Below are 18787 nucleotides of genomic sequence, written 5' to 3'. Positions count from 1 at the left end.
CTGCTACTCTGGATGACTGTGGTAGTCCATAGAACAGGCAGGAGGTGTGGAAGTGACCACCGATTGTGCACAGTTACAGGCTAAAAAACATGCTTAGGGTTGTCACCCATAAGGCTCAGCAGCAGTGGCTGAGTAACAGGAACATACTCATGACTTTACAAATCTTTACAAATCTTACAAAACAGTTCCTAAATGTGTGTTTTTTTAATCGGGTGGTACCCCAGTTTAGTTACCATTAGCTAATCAATACTTCTGTTTACATGTGAGATCTAAGAGTGGGAGTAGTTGAGTAGTTTAGAAAAAAACAACTGGGAAGGCTGACACCACTCAGTCCACATGAAAGTTGTGCATTGTCCATCTCACAACAGGACCAAAGCACTTCTGACAGGTCAACAGGTGTTTTTCTGTACCTGCAGGGTCTTCAAAGGGATAACACATGGGGGAAAATGCATCTATTGCAGAGATGTTCTGCATATACAGTATATCTATGTTTTATTTCATTTGGACTTGACATATGCTTTAGGCTTTAATGGTGACTTTCTGAGAACAAGTAAGAACAAAACATAACACAATCAATCCCGCATCTATGGGAACACAATTTTCTCCCCATTGGGCTTTTCCCACCATGAGAAAAAAAGAGCTCACTATGAGAAATATAAGTCCAGGGCATTAACTAAATAAACAGTAGCCGAGTCACTCTAAAGGCCATGGAGTGTTCGCAGATAGTAGGCAGAGCTCTACAATAGGCAAGAGTTTCCCCTGAAGCTCCATTTTACCTCTGTCATGTTCCCGTGTGGAGACTTGACAGATATTAGAAGACAATAAGGGAGAGGTTCTCCACAGGTGTGCATTTGGCAAGATGAGGAGTATTAATCATATTGCGTCAACCTTAAAGAATTCCTGTAAAAAAACTAACACCCAAAGCTCTGCTTTTCTTTACCATTCCAGCAGTTTGGATAGCTGAAGCATTCTACATGGTTCAGAATTCATCTTAGTGATACTATGGAAGGTACAAAACCCACTGCAAGAATGTTAAAGTATATCTAATCCCCCAAAATTCTTATTTGCAGCTAACGAGCCCTTAGATATGGCTTCATACGTTTCCCTGTATCAGACTCTCATTTTTTTATTTGCCAATAACACACTTCCTCTCCTAGGGTGATGCTCACGATGTTGTATCTATAAAGCGTTGTCACTCTAGGCTGCACTCCTGATTTGGACTAAGAACACTTCCCCCTCTCCTCATCTCCATTACATAGGGAGAAGAGGTTGTGTAGATCACAGTATATAGTTTGGAAAGCTGATAACACTGTTTGAGCTTTCAGTTCAGTTCACAGGAAGTTATGAGGGTACCGGATTTCTATTAGGATCAACCAGTAGTTTTCTGTACTTTGAGAAAATGTACTGAGCCCCCCCAAAAAAATAAAACTAATGCAGCCATCACATCTGGTAAGCTGCAATACAGTACATTTGTGTTTTTGGGTTTAGCTATAATTTATGTTAGCAAGTTACAGATACCGTAGTTTAAATTGCTGAAAAAGGGAATGCTAGTTTTTGATACAAAGGTGTCTGAACACAGTTTGTTAACACAGTTTGTTGTGTATAGAGCTGCGTAGCCGCAGACTGGTCAGGGTGCCATGCAGACCCCTGTCCACTGCCAAAGGTGGCTACAATGGGCACGCGGGTATCAGAATTGGACCATACAGCAATGGAAGAAGGTGGCCTGGTCTGATGAATCAAGTTTTATTTTACATCATGTGGGTGGTCGGGAGTGTGCGTGTCACTTACCTGGGGAAGAGAAGGCACCAGGATGTACCGGGGAAGGCAGTGTGATGCATTGGGCAATGCTCTATTGGGAAACCTTGGGTCCTGCCATTCATGTGGATGTTACTTTGACATGTACCACCTACCTAAACACCTTCATGGAAACTGCATTCCCCAAACATCCTCCAAGAAGCCAATTACATTTAACCAATCATAGATATTGCATATAGGACTTTTCAGGTGCTAAGATGATGCAATCGTATTCCATATGCCTTTTTTTAATGAAAATACAAATTTGTGTTGCTATAAACAATATGTAACGGTTTACGCACTATTAAAAACATAGGTACTTCAAATTACATTGCTTGGAGATTAATCTGGGAAACTGTACCACGATATACCATGAATAACAATACAAAGACATTTATTTAAATATAGCCAATGGTGTCCTTCTGCTTTTTACAGTATATCTTTGACTACGTGTACAACTTTATCAGCATTCATTTTAAGTATATATTTATACAGACATCAGATTGGTTGGAAGGAATTAGCCGTGTAGTGATTCAACGCACTTCGCAGTATTGAGTCACTGCTTCTCAGGACCGGTGGTGAAGTAAATCTAAGGGGGTTATTCACAAAGCTGACAAAGGCAGCCGAGTGAATAACCCAGCCAAAGTGAAGTGAGCCGAACTATGTTTGGCTATTCACTCTGGCTTAGTACGGCTGATTTCAACCATACATCGGCTGAAATCAGCCATACACCGGCTGCACTTCGGTCAGCCGAACATGCTCTTCATGTTCAGCTGAGCCGAAGTGCAGAAGGACTTCGACTCAGCTGATCTAACATCTAGATCGGCTGAGCCGAAGCTCCGGCAGAACACTTGATGCCGTTCGCCCCTATTCACAAGGGGGCCGAACGGCAGCGAGTGAATAGCCGCATGCTGCCGAGCGGCATTCGGCTCAGCTATTCTGCTCGGGACCTTGGTGGTACCGAGCAGAATAGCAAATAGTGAAAAAACTAGAAAAAAAAGGTGAAACAAATATATTTAAAATGTAAACAAATATTACATTTTAAAAAATAAAGATTTAAAATTTAAAAGAAAAAACAATTGGGCGGAGCTGGAAGTGACAGCTAGCTCTGCCCAACTGTTTCCTAGTGGCCGGCACCTGCTAGAGTCTTCTAGCAGCTGCCAGCCAATAAATAACAACTGGGCGGCCGCCCAGTTGTTATTGTTTAATGACAGACCAGCGTCCCCAGGTCATTTGGGGATGCTGATCTGTCCTTACAACTGGGCGGAGCCAGCCATGAGATCACAGCTGACTCCGCCCAGCTGTCATATGCAGGGCGAGCGGCCGGTCTTAGGCCGGCCGTTCACCCCGCTTCGGCTGTCACTTCAGCTCAGTCGAGCTGAAGCACATGCCTTCGGCTCGGCTGTGCCGCCCGGTCGCCTTTAGCTGCTGTACAGTGAATAGCCCGTACAGCAGCCCTTTGGTTTGACTGGAACCGAAGGGCTCCCGCGGTCGAAGAGAGCCGAAGGATCACCCGAAGCTACGGCTGTATCCTTCGGCTCCTATGTGAATAAGCCCTACATTTCTTAAAATGCAAATAAAGGTATATAATGTAGGTCGAGTCATTGGTATCTCAGCTCCATCCACAATCCATCCCTCCCCTCCATTTGCCTCCTAGGGAGCAAAAGGGGACCATACTCATGGGACCCACTCAGTCCACCCACTGAGAGAGGTATTTCGTTTTTTAATTCACCATCCTTAAGATTATTCAAAGCAGATGAAACCCCAGTTTAAATAGATGGGTGATAAAACTGATCCCAGATGTGATATCCAAATGCCCTCTATGAATACAAAGCCTCTTCATATTGAGTGATTGTGAATGAAATTACCTCTCTCTTAGGGTCCAGCTGGAGATCAATTGGTCCCCACATCAGCGGCCTCACCATAGCAAGCCCACACTTGGACCAATAAACTATATGGGAGAAAAACAAAAACCAGACAAAAACCAAAATATATTTTTAGTAGAGTAAGGTATTTTTATTGAGCAGAGTATCTTTATTGTTGCCTTTGCCTTCCTGTCTGGTTGACATTTCAATTTCTTGTTCATATCACAGGGACAGGAGGTGATTGATTCTCAGAAGGTCAGAAAAACCTGACAGAAAATTGAATTTTTCCCTGCTCTAGCCAAAACTAAAAAAAAGACAAAGAAGATAGTGATGTCTCTAGGAATGTCTCGTGGCAAGATCCCTGTGGGGACTTTGTTGCATCTCCTATGATACTCCTCTTCTGCTATGGCCAATTTGAGGATTTTAATTTAATTATTTTATTTATTTTTTTACATTTGAACCATCAATGTATGCAGCACTTACATACTTTTCATTCACATCCCTACCCCCAAGGAGCTTACGATCTATGGTCCTTAGCTCACATGCACACATACTAAGGGCACTTTAGACAGAAGCCAATTAACCTACTAGCATATTTTTATAAATTATGTATATATGCATTTTGTTAAGCATTGACGTTACTTGCAGTTTATTACACCGGGCTGTCCTTATAATGAGGTGAGCACCTTAGACGGCATCTCATTGGGGGGCAGCAGGTGTGGGGAGGAGAGGCAGAGGGGCAGCCACAGCTTTCCAGGTTGCTAAGAGCTATTAGCATTCTGTGACTCTCTATCTGGCCTCCGGCCCAGCTCACTGATGTCACCGGTTCGCTGGGAGCTGAGCAGTATGTTCTGGCTGGCATCCCACTGAGCTCCTGGCAACCAGTGATGTAAGTGAGCTCAGCGGGACACTGGACACAGAGCCACTGAAAGAACAGCTCCCCCCCTTCCTCCTGGAACAACCATTCACTAATATCATTACCTCGCCACCCCAAAATCCCCCCGGAACAACCATTCACTGACAGCACCATCATTCCATCACCAGCCTCAGGTGGCCAATAGTGTAGGGGCATCCCTGATATTACAACTCAAATTAATGGAGTGATTCTACAATAAACAAAGTGTGTGATAAACAAAATTACATCATCTGTGAGTCCACTCAAATGCATACACGCATAAGGTTGTTTAAAGATATTTTATTAACCTGCTCAAAGACAAAAGCTTATCAAACACCTTAACATTTTTCTTCTTCAGCCCTGTAGAAGAATAAAAATCTTATACTAAGCACATTTTTTTTAGTTTTCATAAACTAATAGATTGTGCTTTCCCTGCATGATGGTTTAATGTGACAGATGTATGCCCAGGCTCCCTATTTATTGTCCTTATGGCATCCCTGACCAGTAACAGTGAATAGTCCTCACCTGCTATACCACAGACCCTAAGTATCCTTAGTGTAGTCTATACCTCTCAGTAGAGGAACCCTTGTGATTAGAAGAGTTACCTCCTCTATCTTGTCCTCTTTTCCTCTCCTTTGGCCTCCTGATGGGCCCCACTTATATTTCTGAGCCCCTATGTAGCAGCACAGTCTGCCCTGATACTTTGTTCTCCCTTGGCACTATAGATTGCACACTGCTAGTCAGGAAACTTTTAGCCAAAGTCAGTTATCTGTGTGGCTGTCACTTGTCTAGCAACAATGGCTTCTATTGTCTTAATAAATTAACTGTCCTTGCCAATGTGGCATTCCAAGTAAAGGTGAACACCAACAACTGACAGAAAGTAACACTGAATAAAGTCTTAATGCCCAACAGCAGATTCATCATCAGAATGATGATGAATCATGCGGTCTCGTCTATTCCTTGGCACTGGGTCCAGTGCCATGGGATAGACAAGACCGCATTGAGCAATAGCATGTCGTTCTGTGTGTTCTCTTCCACCATGATCAGTCTTTGACTCAACATGTCTGAAAGGTCTTTGTACAAATAGATCCGATTAGACTTTCCTCCAAGGAGAAGAATTTTAGATTTCCTGGTGTCAGTTATTCTAAGAGTAATAATTCCCTCATGACTAATTCCCATATTGTTGGCATGATTGACTGTTTATTAGTGTACAAGATATATTAATTGCTGGTGGATATGTTGCCTGAAAATGGATTCATCCCTGGAATGGCAATATCCCTATTTTGTGTTTTCAGAGTAACACCAGATTTAGACACTCCGGACCATATTAAACACAACATCCTCAACAGTTGCACTCCTTTGGCTTTACTATATGAGAAAACATGCATTTACTTTTTAGACAAGCAATAACCTATAAGTAAACTTAAAGTAAATGAACGTGCTTGTTTCAATACCTAGGAAATTATAAGGGCCAATTTACATTGTTGTGGTGTGTTGTTATGCCCCACAACATTATTATGCTCATTGACATGCGCTAATATGGTTGTTGACTTGCATTGCATCAAGATGGCCAATTCATTTTAAATGACTGGACAGCATCACAATTCACCTAAAAATGTAACTGCACCATTTTTTTCAGTGAAGCACATCACAAAAACAGCTGTGCATTGCTGGTTGTTATAGGGCAGATATGTTAAGAACTGCTGTATATGTGAGTTGGGGTGCCATTTATTCTGAATGGGGTGCCAGTGCTATATGTTTTACTGTCATGTAGCTCCCATCACCTTTTGTGAGATACCTGCTAGAGAAAAAAGTGATTAAGTGATTGCCAGAGCTGTAGACAGTCTGGCTAGATTGCAGTTGGCATTTATCTAGTTAATTCCAGATGCCCTGGCATTGATTGTACCTACCTGGGTGGAGTGTGACTCCACTGTAGTGTGGGACAGCCAAAGGGGGACACTGTGAGTGTGTAAGCAGTTCAGCAGCCAATCACTGGGTTTCTCTCAACCAGTGTTGCATGCTTGGATAGTGCTTATATACTCAAGGGATTTGCCATGTGCTCAGTCTTGTGCCAGCCATGGATTAGTCCAGGTTGGGGTGCTGTCCAGCCAACCCCCAGGCTAGGCCTCAGGCCTGGGGGTGGGAATGCTGGAGTGCAGAAAGTGTTTCCCTGGGCCTCAAGTATGGAGGAGGTCTATGTTGTTGTCAGAGGAGGAGAACCAGGAAAGCTGATGGCTACTGGAGGTGCCCGGAACATAGTGGACCTCAGGAGCAAGTCTGGTGTCTCTCCCGATGAGGATCTGTACTCATCTCTGCCCATCTGCTACTCAAATTCATATTTGCTGTGAATGGATCTACACTGAGATGATAAAAAGGGGCTGGTGAGTCTGGAGCCTATGTCTGTACTACCCTGGATGTCTAGGATCCCTATACCCTCTCACCTCCAGTGTGACGATGTTAACAGTGGCGGAACTATAGCCATAGCGACTCAGGCAGCCACTATGGGGCCCAGGGCACAAGGGGCCCGGCCAGGACCAGGAACAAAGGGGTCACCCTGATACTGTGCAGGCCGCCTGGGTCGCTATGGCGATGCAGGCTCCAGGACTGTCACTGGCGGCTGTGAGGAACGCACCGCTGTACAGATCACTGACAACCTGTCAGTGTTCTGTGCAGTGGCGTGTTCCTCCTTACAGCAGCTGCTGAGTCAGTGACAGCCATCAGCTGCGGTTAAGGGGGCAGGGGCCCGGCGGCGGTGGTGGAGGAGGAGGAGGCTGGGCCTGGTGGTGACCGCGAAGGAGGAAGGGGCCGGCGGTGGAAGAGGCTGACAGGTAAGAGATGTGCAGGGGTGTGACCAGCCCATCTAAGATCCTGCAGATTGCACCATAGAGAGTCTATGGTGGACTCTGCAGGCTCACTCTCAGATGGGCTGTGTGGGATCTCAGGTGGGCTCTGCATGGTGTCAGATGGACTGTGCGGGGTCTAAAGTGGGTTCTGCAGGGTGTGCGGGTTACCAAGTGGGCTGTGTGGGGTCTATAGTATGTGCAGGGTCTCAAATGGGCTGTGCTGGGTCTCTGGTATGTGCAGGATTTGAGGTGGGCTTTGCAGGGTGTCAGATAGGCTGTGTGAGGTCCCTGGTATGTGCAAAGTCTCAAGTGGGCTCTGCAGGAATCTCAAGTGGCTGTGTGGGGTCCCAGGTGAGCTCTGCAGGGTGTCAGATAATGCTGGCAGGAGAGCTTCTTATGAAACTTGAAATTGTGAAGCCTCATATCCCACTTCATCAGACACATTGCTTTTCAACACTATGTGACACTTTGTGTATATTTTTTATGTGATCAGCATATTTTGAATTGTGTCATTAGATTTCTAGACTGAATCATTCACCATTAGCTGTAGGTAGGGAGGGGTGAATATCAATAGCAGCTTAATCACCTTAAGGTGTAACCAAACCAATACCTAACCACATCACTGGATACAGAGTACAAGATGCTCTTGCTAAATTATGTTATTGTGACCATGGTAGCATTTAAAGTATAACAAAAGGCAAGACTTATTTGATAGAGAGGTGAGAGGTTATAAACACTGTCAGGTTTTTATTGCTGTTTGTGTCACTATTAGTGCCCATTCGCACTGGGCGATATCGCGCATATTTGCTTTTGCCGCACGATATCGCGAGACGCGACCCCGGACAGCGTTTTCTTTTTATTATTATTTCTTCGGGTCTGGGTACAAGTACCCCTTACTCATTCACAAGGGGGAGGCGGCATCTGGGTGCCCCTTTATTAAAGGGGTACCCCTGATGTGAATAAGCCCCCCCTGCCGGCACCCCCATAACCAACGCCCCAGGGGGAAGAGGCACAGGGACAAGGTGCTTTTCCAGGGGCGACCACGTTTCCACGTTTTTGGTGGTGGGGTCCACCTTAAAATACCTTAAGGGCCTGGTATGACTTTGAGGGGGAACCCCACACACCTTTTTTTTTTTTTTTTTTACACGGGGTCCCTCCTAAATATTCTTTCCAGACCTTAAGGGTCTGGTATGACTTTTGGGGAGAACCCCACGCTTTTTTTTTAAATGGGGTCCCTCCTAACATTCTTACCAGACCTAAAGGTCTGGTATTGTTTGGGATGGGAAACGGCACAATGTAATTTTTTTTTTTTTTTAGAAATGTCACTTTTGCTGCAGCAGGTTCTATACATTGTACAGATTTGCCACTTTACAGGCAGTTTAAGGGGACCCCCTAGGGACGATATTTAAAGGCATTTCATTTTTATTGTTACCCTTTAAGCAATGTTAAAATCACTGCTCCTTTAAAAACTGTTTTTCTTTCATTGATACATGTCCCTCAGGGCAGTACCCCGATCCCCATACACTTTTTATGGCCAATAAATTGCATATAAGCCTTCAAAATAGGGACATTTGATTTTCAATGTTCTAGCCCCATAGACTTGCATTGAATTTGAGTTCGAATACGAACCTTCCCCATGTTCGAAAGTTCGAATTCGAACTGAACACGGGGGTGTTCGGCTCATCACTACTCCTAAACAGGGAAACCATAGTGACTTAAAAGCTGGTAGATGGAAGCACAGTATGCAGTGGGAAGTAGAAGTGTTGAACGCTGAAGATCATAGTGGCGGCTGTAGCTCTGCTTCAAAGTAAAGATCAGAGCAAAGATGCTAACTATTTATATTTTTTTCCACAAAAGGGTCTCCTTACATAGTAAGTCCACTCAAAGCTGATACTTCAGCTTGTGGTAGATGCAGGTACATTAAACCATCTGGCAGTTTCTTATAGTTTTTTCCTATTTAAAAAAGACAAAGTCAAACCTTTTTTTTGGCTTTGGTTCTCTTTTGGGTGACAGGAGTATATTTACTAAGAGAAACCTTTCTAACTTAGCCTTCTGGCTTCCTTATGGGTACCTTGAACTTTTTGCATAGTGCCATGCCACATTATGCTAATCTAGGGGAAAAGGCGCCTCTGCACATGCCATGGATGCCTCTGTTCATGCCTGCTCTGCTTTCCACTCTTCAATGTGATGGTAGGATGTGAAGGAGGAACTCTGATAGGAAAGGGGGGCTCCTGAAGTAAAAAGGGCTTGTGATGTGAAGGGAGGCTTCTAATGTTAAATGGGGGCTCCTGATGTGAAAGGAAAGTTCGATTTGAAGGAGGGAACCTCACTTTTTTGTGTTTTTCCTTAAAAACCATTACATTTTAGACTGGGATGCCTCAAGATTTTGCAAAATTCTAAACAGCGCAGACTGAAAAAAAGATTGAGAAACACTATACTAGTGTACTCCTGTGATCCAAAGTCGGCACATAGTGGGCTACTGCATACTATATGTTGAGAGCGTAGAGCCGTGCTGCAGCTGGGAAGGATCCCAACAATATTGCCAGGGTCCACGCAGCTGCCTGATTGACAGCTAGCTATGCCTCTCTAGAACCGGAATAAACTGTGCTCGCCCCCTCCCCTGTCTGTCATTCCAGTAAGCGCTGGAGGAAAAGAGGGAAAGCAAGAATCCTAGGAGGGGTTAGTGACTGACAATCACTGCTCTGTGCAGGGAGTAGGTGTGAACTGAACAATCAGCGGTTTCATGATTGCTCAGTTCTCGATCTATAGAGCCAGAGTGTGACAGCTGCAGTGTCCCGTGCTGGCTCAAAGTATTGAGTAGAGTATATTTCACTCTCCCAATACTTCTCCTTTAAGTCTGCTGTGATTATTATTTTGTATTTTATAACATGGAGAATGCAACAGAAGTTGATGAGACACTCACATGTGGGCAGGGCACCCAAAACTCCCAAGTGGACTAGAACAGAATTAGAAATTATGACAGTTAGATCTCACTATTGGGGTATCCCACGGCATATAAAAGGCCAAAGGTTAATGAAGCCCAAGAGGCTCCACCGATAAATAACATACACAATATAGTTAATGAAGGGAAAACACCCCCCTGAATTCTTAAGTTCAAATTCAATAAGCCAGGTCCATGAAGACAAGTTTGCTTTTCAACCTTAACGCTATTAAACATCTTTAGAATGAATTGGATTGATGGAGAGCAGATCTTCACGTCTAGTATCAGGACCTGACCTCTCGAATGCTCTTTTGGCACAAAGGGCACAAAATTCCCACAACAACACAAAATCTGCAGAGTAAAGAGTGTGGGGGGTACTCCATATTAATGGCCATGTATTTGGAATGGGATTTCCAACAAACTCATACAGGTGTGATGGTCAACAACTCATGGGCATATAGTATATCACTTTTTTTATGGACTGACCCTTAAATGTTTACCACAGTTCTAGGCAATGTGATTCTATACGTAAATAGGTGAGCACACCACAGAAATTCGTTATGAACCCAAAACTTCAAGATGGTTCACAACAAATGCATTACACATGCAGGGGAGATGTGGTGATGTGTTCAAAATTGGGTAGGGCTGAGTCTAATAATACTATATTTTAGGGCTTTCTATATGGTGGAACAGGTTATACTTATCCATGTACAATAGGATTATTCATGAAATAATCCAAAGCTAGTATGACATTTTCTCCCTCCTCCCTAAGAACTAATCCAGAATGTACCTTCCTAAAATACTTTGTGTGCATTTACAATTAAAGGCCTAAACTTGATATTCTGCAACATGATGATACGAGTAGCACCTATTCAGTACCACAATGGGATATACTGTATATGTTATTTCTATAGTGGTGACACACTATTCAGTGCTTTACAGCAGTGCTCCCCAACCTTTTTATCGCCGCGGACCGGTCCACGTTTGATAATTTTATCGCTCGGCCAGTGGAGGGGAGGGGTCACAGGAGAGCGTCCTCACTCACGCTGACCCACATACCAGGAACGAACGGGGGAGGGGGCAGGTACAGCTGGCTCTGCCGTGCCCGTATGGTCAGTCCGCCCCTGGTGGTGCATTGAACTCAACGGCACCGCAGCTGAGCCTCCTGCCCCCAGTGCGATAGCCGGCACCCAAACGTGTGACACATTAGTGCCCGCGTTCTGGTCCAGTACAATCTGCACAAAATAGTGTAACCTGAACTCCCTGTGTCCCTCCGCCGGTATCAGCCTCCTCCTTGCCCTCCTCCGATGCCACCGATGGCTGCTGCGGCGTCGCTGGCTGCCCTCCAGTCTCCACCACACGCCAGTCGGGCGCGCTCTCTCCTCTCTCTGCAGGAGAGGACATAGTAAGAGGCGGAAGTAATTCCGCCAGCACTAGAGGGAGAAGCCACGCCAGCGGCCAGAGGACCCGTCGCACGGCTTCTCTCCTCTCTGACGGAGGGGGGTTGCGGTCCCGATGCTGCGGCGGAATTGCCGCCTGCTACAGGACAGATGCCTGGCCACGGGCCCCGTGCTGGTCGCAGGCCCGATGGGTCAGTCCGCCCCTGCGCCGGAACATACAGCTGTCCCTCCTCCGTGTCACAGACTTTACTGCAGTTCATTGTACAAAGTGTTTACAATGAACCGCAGTAAAGTCTGTGACACGGAGCTGGGCAGAGCAGAGTCGGGAGCGCTGCTTCGCCTGCGGCCAGGTACCATTTGATCCACGGACCGGTACCGGGCCGCGGCCCGGGGGTTGGGGACCACTGCTTTACAGCACACATAGAAGCATACACCCTCCCACCTCTTAAAGAAACTTAAAGTCCAATCTCACTAACAATTTACACACAGCAAGGTCAGTATATTTGGAAGCAACTCAGTCACTAGATGAAAATGTTTCTTAAAATGATGTAAAGAAATACAGGACCCGCACCGACGATCTTTGCTTTTGTTGAGGAATGGTAGCAGAAAATTCTTCACCCAACACTTCCAAAAGTGTTGAATGCCTATTCCCCCTCTACGTCACTACAGAACACAGAAGTGATGTAGGTGCTTGGGGATGGAACCACAGCACGTATTGGGGGACACAACAGACCTGGAAGTGTGGGACGCTGAAGAAACTTCAGCCCCTGCACCCTTGTGATATGGTAAAAACTGGCAATGTAGGTGGTGGGAGAGGTAAGTATTAATTATTTTCTTTACATGCAGCACTTTTATAAAATGCTGCATTTAATGGCAGGCCAATGCCGATTAGGCAGAAAGCTTTAAATGACTCTTCACTGTGGCTGTGATGGAAGCCTCCATTGCTCTGCTATTTGGAGGGGACTGCAGGCCTGCCTCCTTCCCACCGACTATGGGGCTTGGCTGTGGAGGAAGCTCTATTGATTGGGATAGGGGCTTGCCATGGTGCTTTGGGCTGTGTGGAACCCTGTGTTTGTGCTCCATAGATCAAGAGGACCCCAGAGACCTATTTCCCAATTATGTGGGGATATATGGGGAGCTGAGATTGTGTTTTCCTATACCCAAGTGTCCGGTTCTGAACCAGACTCTGAACTTATACTTGACTAACAGACTAACAAGTTAAATGGGAGTCTATTTGTCCATTTGTCTGATAGGGGTAACAATGGGATTAACTTGACACTAAATGTAGCTGAGTAGATTCATTTATGATAGACACTCAGGAGATAATCCCATCATATGTGTCTCCTCTCTCCCTATTCTTTCATTAAGGCACCGGGGAGGGGATGTCTGATTGTATTCTGTTAATGTTTGATTGTATTATGTGTTTAGACCACCAGAACTGCATAAATACTGTGCTGGTTTTCAATAAGGTCAGTTCTTGGTTTTTACCCTAAGAGACTAGTCCAGGGGTAGGCAACCTTTGCTCTCCAGGCTGTGCTGAAACTACAAATCCCATAAGGCCTTGCAAGCCACAGGCATGACTCCCAGAGGCAGAAGCATGATGGGATTTGTAGTTTCAGCACAGCTGGAGAGCCAAGGTTGTCTACCTCTCGACTAGTCTAAGTGGTTATTAGGGAAAGATTTGGGCTGTAATTGTGATTTTCTGGTTCCAGTGTGGAGGAAGCTGATTTGTGACAGAGGTACCCAGTTGAGGTACCAGGTGGTCCTTCACAATTGGTGGAAGCCGTGACATCTGCTTCCTCCCTATGGAGCGGTCCAAACCTCTAATGGGATCCATTTCACAGCCAGCTGAGGAGAAGTGAATCAAGCAGCAAAGCAGCCATGACCCTGGCAGTGGAGTACTTAAAATGGTTGCAGATCGTCTGTCCAGAGGGAGAAAGGTGTCTGTCTACGGAAGACTACTTTTTTCTCAGGCAGACAGCATGGACAGCTCTCTGGAATATTGCAGAGGCACACCAGGGCCGGTTTCATCTATTTCCAGAACAAAGGGTCCGGGATCAGATGGCCCTGCAAATGGTTATCCTGGGAGTGCAGCCTCAGGAGCATTGGGTGGCTGAATTGGACAAGTTGGTTCAGCGAGAAGTAAAGCTACACGAATGGTATTGGGCCCTGCATTGGTATGCAGAGAAAACTCAGCCGGGATTTACAACTGAATATCCAGAGGGCTATGACGTTGACGACCTGAGACTTTTGTGGGACACCCTGGTGGATATGTTTGAGTTTGGGGATGATAGGGACGCTGCCATGTAGGACTGTTTTGCAAATCACGAAGACTTCCTTGGTTTGGAGGGGGTTACAGAGCTGAGAGCTTATTTGGAGTATATAGTGAAACAATAATGGCTACTGGGAAATCCATACAAGGAGCTGCTAGGATGCATCCAGCAGAGTGTCTCAGACCCAGTGGAAACCACATCCCCAGAGAGTGTGGATTTAATGGACTTTTTTGTGGAGGTTGTACAGCTTGCTGAGTCCCCAGGTTAGGTGCTGGCAACAGGGCAGAGGGTTGCAAGTCTCTGCCCAGCACCTATTACAGCCCCGGAGTTCCAGGGCGAGGAGGCAGATGGCCCCTCTCCCCAGCAGCAGAGTGAGTTCAAGGGAGAAGAGGTAGCCAACCTCTCTCCCCAGCGGTAGAGTGAGTTGCAGGCCAGGTAAAAGAGGTAGCTCACCTCTCTCCCAAGCGGCAGAGTGAGTTCTAGGGAGAAGAGGTAGCTGATCTCTCTCCCAAGTGGCAGAGTGAGTTCCAGGGAGAAGAGGTAGTTGACTAGGAACTAGGGATCCACCGATACCGATACTAGTATCGGTATCAGTGACGATGTCGAGTATTTGGGCGAATACTTGTACTCGCCAAAATGCTCTTGATGCCTAGCCCTATAGTGGGCTTTCCGATATCAGGAAGCCGGGCAACGAGTCCTTACATGCAGCACGGCTTCCTGATTGGCTGGGAAGCCGGCTCCATGCTCCCTTGTCACCAGAGAGCATTGTGCTGGCTTCCCGGCCAATCAGGAAGCTGTGGGGCGTGTAATGACTCGTCCCCTGGCTTCTTGATTGGCCAAGAAGCTGGCTTCGTGCTCCCTCATCACCAGGGAGCAATCAGAAAGCCGGCCAGTGTGTCATGGCTCATCACCCAGCTTCCTGATTGTTCGGGAAGCTGGCCAATCAGGAAGCCGGGCGGCAAGTCATTACCCGCCTCCCCAGCTTCCTGATTGGCCAGAAAGCCGGCTCCATGCTCTTTCATCACTTGGTGATGAGGGAGCATGGAGCCGGCTTCCCGGCCAATCGGGAACCCGGGTGCCTTGTAATGACTCACCACCTGGCTTCCTGATTGGTCGGGAAGCTGTCCAATCAGAAAGTCAGGCAGCGAGTTGCCTGCCCCCCAGCTTCCTGATTGGCCAGAAATCTGGCTCCATGGTCTCTCATCACCTGGTGACAAGGGAGTAGGAAACGGCTTCCCTGCTAATCGGGAGGCCAGGTGACGAGTTATTACACACCCCCTGGCTACCCGGCTAATTGGGAAGCTGGGAGGCAAGTCATTACATGCCACTCAGCTTCCTTAATGGGACTTCTGATATTGGTACTCGGTATCGGCAAGTACCGAAAAAAAAAATATTGATGCTCGTACTCGATACCAAAAAAAACAATATCGGTGCATCACTGATAGGAACATTTGATTTTGCCTCATATTCACACAGAAGAAACATTCTCAGAGACGCACATGGCTTTGCAGACTGTTAATAAATAGACCCCTAAGAGACTTTTATCAAATAGGACTGCCTGTCTTTTCGCATTACTCTTTGCCTTTCTGAATAAGGCTGTCATTTTTTTCCACACCATATCAATACATATAGTGTGAAAGTAGATGCATTATGACATTATGACAGACATGGATGCAATAGATTCAAATTGGGAATTAGCCAAATAAAGGAAGAGAATGTTCTTAGCCTGGGTGTATGCATTCTTGTACTGCTGTAAATTGAACTTTACACAACAAGTAATCTAGCAATTCAGATGTTGTAATACTGCATCTGATTATTTGTTCATAGTGATGGCAGTGCAGAATACAATTCCACGACAAAACCTTTTGTACTGCAAATGTTCCTCTATGTTCCTATTACATTAGAGGATTGTATGTACTTTGAGAAATGTAGTGTTCAGAAATGTTAATTCCTTGAGCACTGATATTAGAACACACAGAGGGATTAACGTGAGATGGTATTTCATGTAAACTTGGCAATCACTGAAATGGATGGACTGGAACGCAGTCTCACTGAATTTTTTGTGCCTAACTTGCTCTCATGGAAGGCTTCACCCAGAGGCGGCTCTCTAATTAGGCGAGTTAGGCGGTCGCCTAAGGCCTCACGCTTACGAGGGCCTCGCGGCCGCCTAACTCGCCTCTGCAGATTTTAGCGGAAACAATTTCCAAGTGGGCAGAATGCGGTGCCCGCGGCCTCCGCAAATCCCCTCCCCATCTGCCACTGCGGGGAGAATAGTGTCGGTGCCCGCAGCCTCAGGACAAGCCCCGCCCCTCCCCACCGGCCACTGCCGTGTCGACAGAACACCGGCCTCGGTGACAAGCCAAATACCCTCCCCATCTGCCACTGCGGGGAGAATAGGGTCGGTGCCCGCAGCCTCAGGTCAAGCCCCGCCCCCTCCCCACCGGCCACTGCTGCGTCGACAGAACACCGGCCTCGCGGGGAGAATGGGTTGCCCGCAGCCACAAAAGTTCCGCCCCCCCCATCTATCACTGCCTCACAGGGACAATGTGGTGCCAGCAGCACCACTTCCTTCTCTGCACAGAAAGAGCGTGCCATGGACTTGCAGAGGCTTTGGAGGAGGCCGATAACATCAGGGTGAAGAGCAGCAGGTGCATGGAGTTCAGGTAGGTGAAGCACCCCTCCTAAGGCTGCGTTCACACCTGGGCGTTTTTCAGTGCTGATCGAAGCGCTGAAAAACGCCCAACGCTCAAAATAGTACTTGAGCTTCTTTGGGGCGGATTTCCGCGCGGATCCATTGACTTCCGCATATTAGATTTTGTCAAACGCGCGTTTCGTGGACAGAAAATCGTGCAAAAACCATGCGGCCAAAAACGTGCGCTTGACGCGCATATTACAACCGCCCAGGTGTGAACCCAACATAAAAAAGGAAAATACATGCTAAAAAAAAAAAATGATTCTTGTTTTAAAAATACTGTTGTCAGGGCCCAGTCACACCATAAAGACTGCGTTCCAGTGCGTCCCGCCTGGCTCACTTTGTTTTGGGATAGGAGGGGGCATAGCGGTGCCATGAAGTCAGTAGCACCACATGCAACCCGCCCTCCCAGGTTTGCTGGATCAGTTGCGGCTACGCGTTTCAAGGAGCAAGTCTTCTTTTTCAAGCCGGGATGTGAGCCTCCCGCCTCCATTCCCGCCACACACCTGCTCGCCTTTCCCAGTATCAGTTCACACACTTCTGAGAGCGCACACCATTCACACTATTGAAGGATCACGACCTATCCACCTTTTGTCGATGACATCGCACCATCTCTCACTTCATGGTAAGTTGTCAGTTGCCTTTTTTTTGTCTTTTCAGTTTACACTCGGTCATCCCATGGCAGTAGCGCTTCTGTCCTCCTTTTTATCTTTTCTTTTTGATTAACGTCGGACACCCCAGTCCGCACTAAAAAGAAGCTGCACACCTAACACTAAATTCCATACCCATACGCCCTTACCCTTCGTGTATCAGGGGACAACTCTCCTAACTTTTCATGTAAAAAATCCAGCTGCCCAATACCAGTGAGCAAATGCTTCTGTGCTGTCACATATAACGCATGCCATACCACCCTAGTGTGTGATAGGAAAGCAGGATTAATTGCGTTCTTTACTACTGAACTGTGTGTTTTGTTACTGCTCTCTGCGCGTTCCTTACTTCTGCTCTCTGCGCGTTCCTTACTTCTGCTCTCTGCGCGTTCCTTACTTCTGCCCTCTGCGCGTTCCTTACTTCTGCCCTCTGCGCGTTCCTTACATCTTACCCCTTAAAATGCTTTTACCGCTCATCAGTTTAATGTTATAAGTGATTGATGGCCCTAAAATTATTGCTCTCACTGCGATGTTCGCAGCGATATGTAACATGTGCGGCACAATAGGTGCATTTTTTTTTTTTTTACACAACTTTATTGCTATCACATAGGGGGCTAAGAAGCCCCCTATGTGATAGCCAATTTACATGACAGGCCCTCTTTATGGAGACATCAGGGGTCTCCAAGACCCCTAATGTCACCTAGGGACCCCCAGAGATCTACTTCATCAGCTTCTGTAGCTGGAGAGTGACACTGAATGCAGGAAGTGGGGTAATATACATCACTTCCTGCATTCGGGGACTGAGAGGAGATCAAAGAGAGATTGTGTACCGAACTCCCATTTGATCTCCTGTCACAGAGCAGCCGTGCCGGTCCCGGCTGCATCGGGCACAGCGGATCTCAGGACCGGCAAGGCAGTGACACCTGCTCCTATACAAGTGGTCGGGCATCTCTAGAGACGCACGATCGATTGAATGTAAAGCTCCCGGCCGGCTGTGTAATTACAACGGCCGGCCGGGAAGCTACTCGTCGGGCTCCGGCGTCCTCTCGTCACAGACGAGAGGACGAGTGGATTTTTCAAGCCCTGATTGTTGGTGTTTCGTTGGGGCCCTCACGTTTTGAGTTTCGCCTAAGGCCTCACAAAGTCTAGAGCCGCCTCTGGCTTCACCCATTCCTTCTGGAAGTGTTGGAAGCCAGACCATAGTATTTGTTTTCTTTTTTGCATAAGCATTATTTTTCAAAGGCATTTTTAATCAATTTGTATTTGGGGGGTGACAGAGCTGTGAGTTTAGTGCACCTTTCATTTTCATTGAGGGTCCCCTTTATGTCTCAGAAGACCCTTGCGCTTCTATACGGTGTGCACAAATGACAGATGATTTATAAAACTTTCACCCAGCCGTACATTGGGCAAATGTCTTTCTCATGGTATAGCAAATGC

Source organism: Nanorana parkeri, unplaced genomic scaffold, assembly GCF_000935625.1.
Source record: "Nanorana parkeri isolate BGI_ZX_2015 unplaced genomic scaffold, ASM93562v1 scaffold242, whole genome shotgun sequence".
NCBI lineage: Eukaryota > Metazoa > Chordata > Amphibia > Anura > Dicroglossidae > Nanorana > Nanorana parkeri.
Note: the sequence above shows the minus strand (reverse complement) of the source record.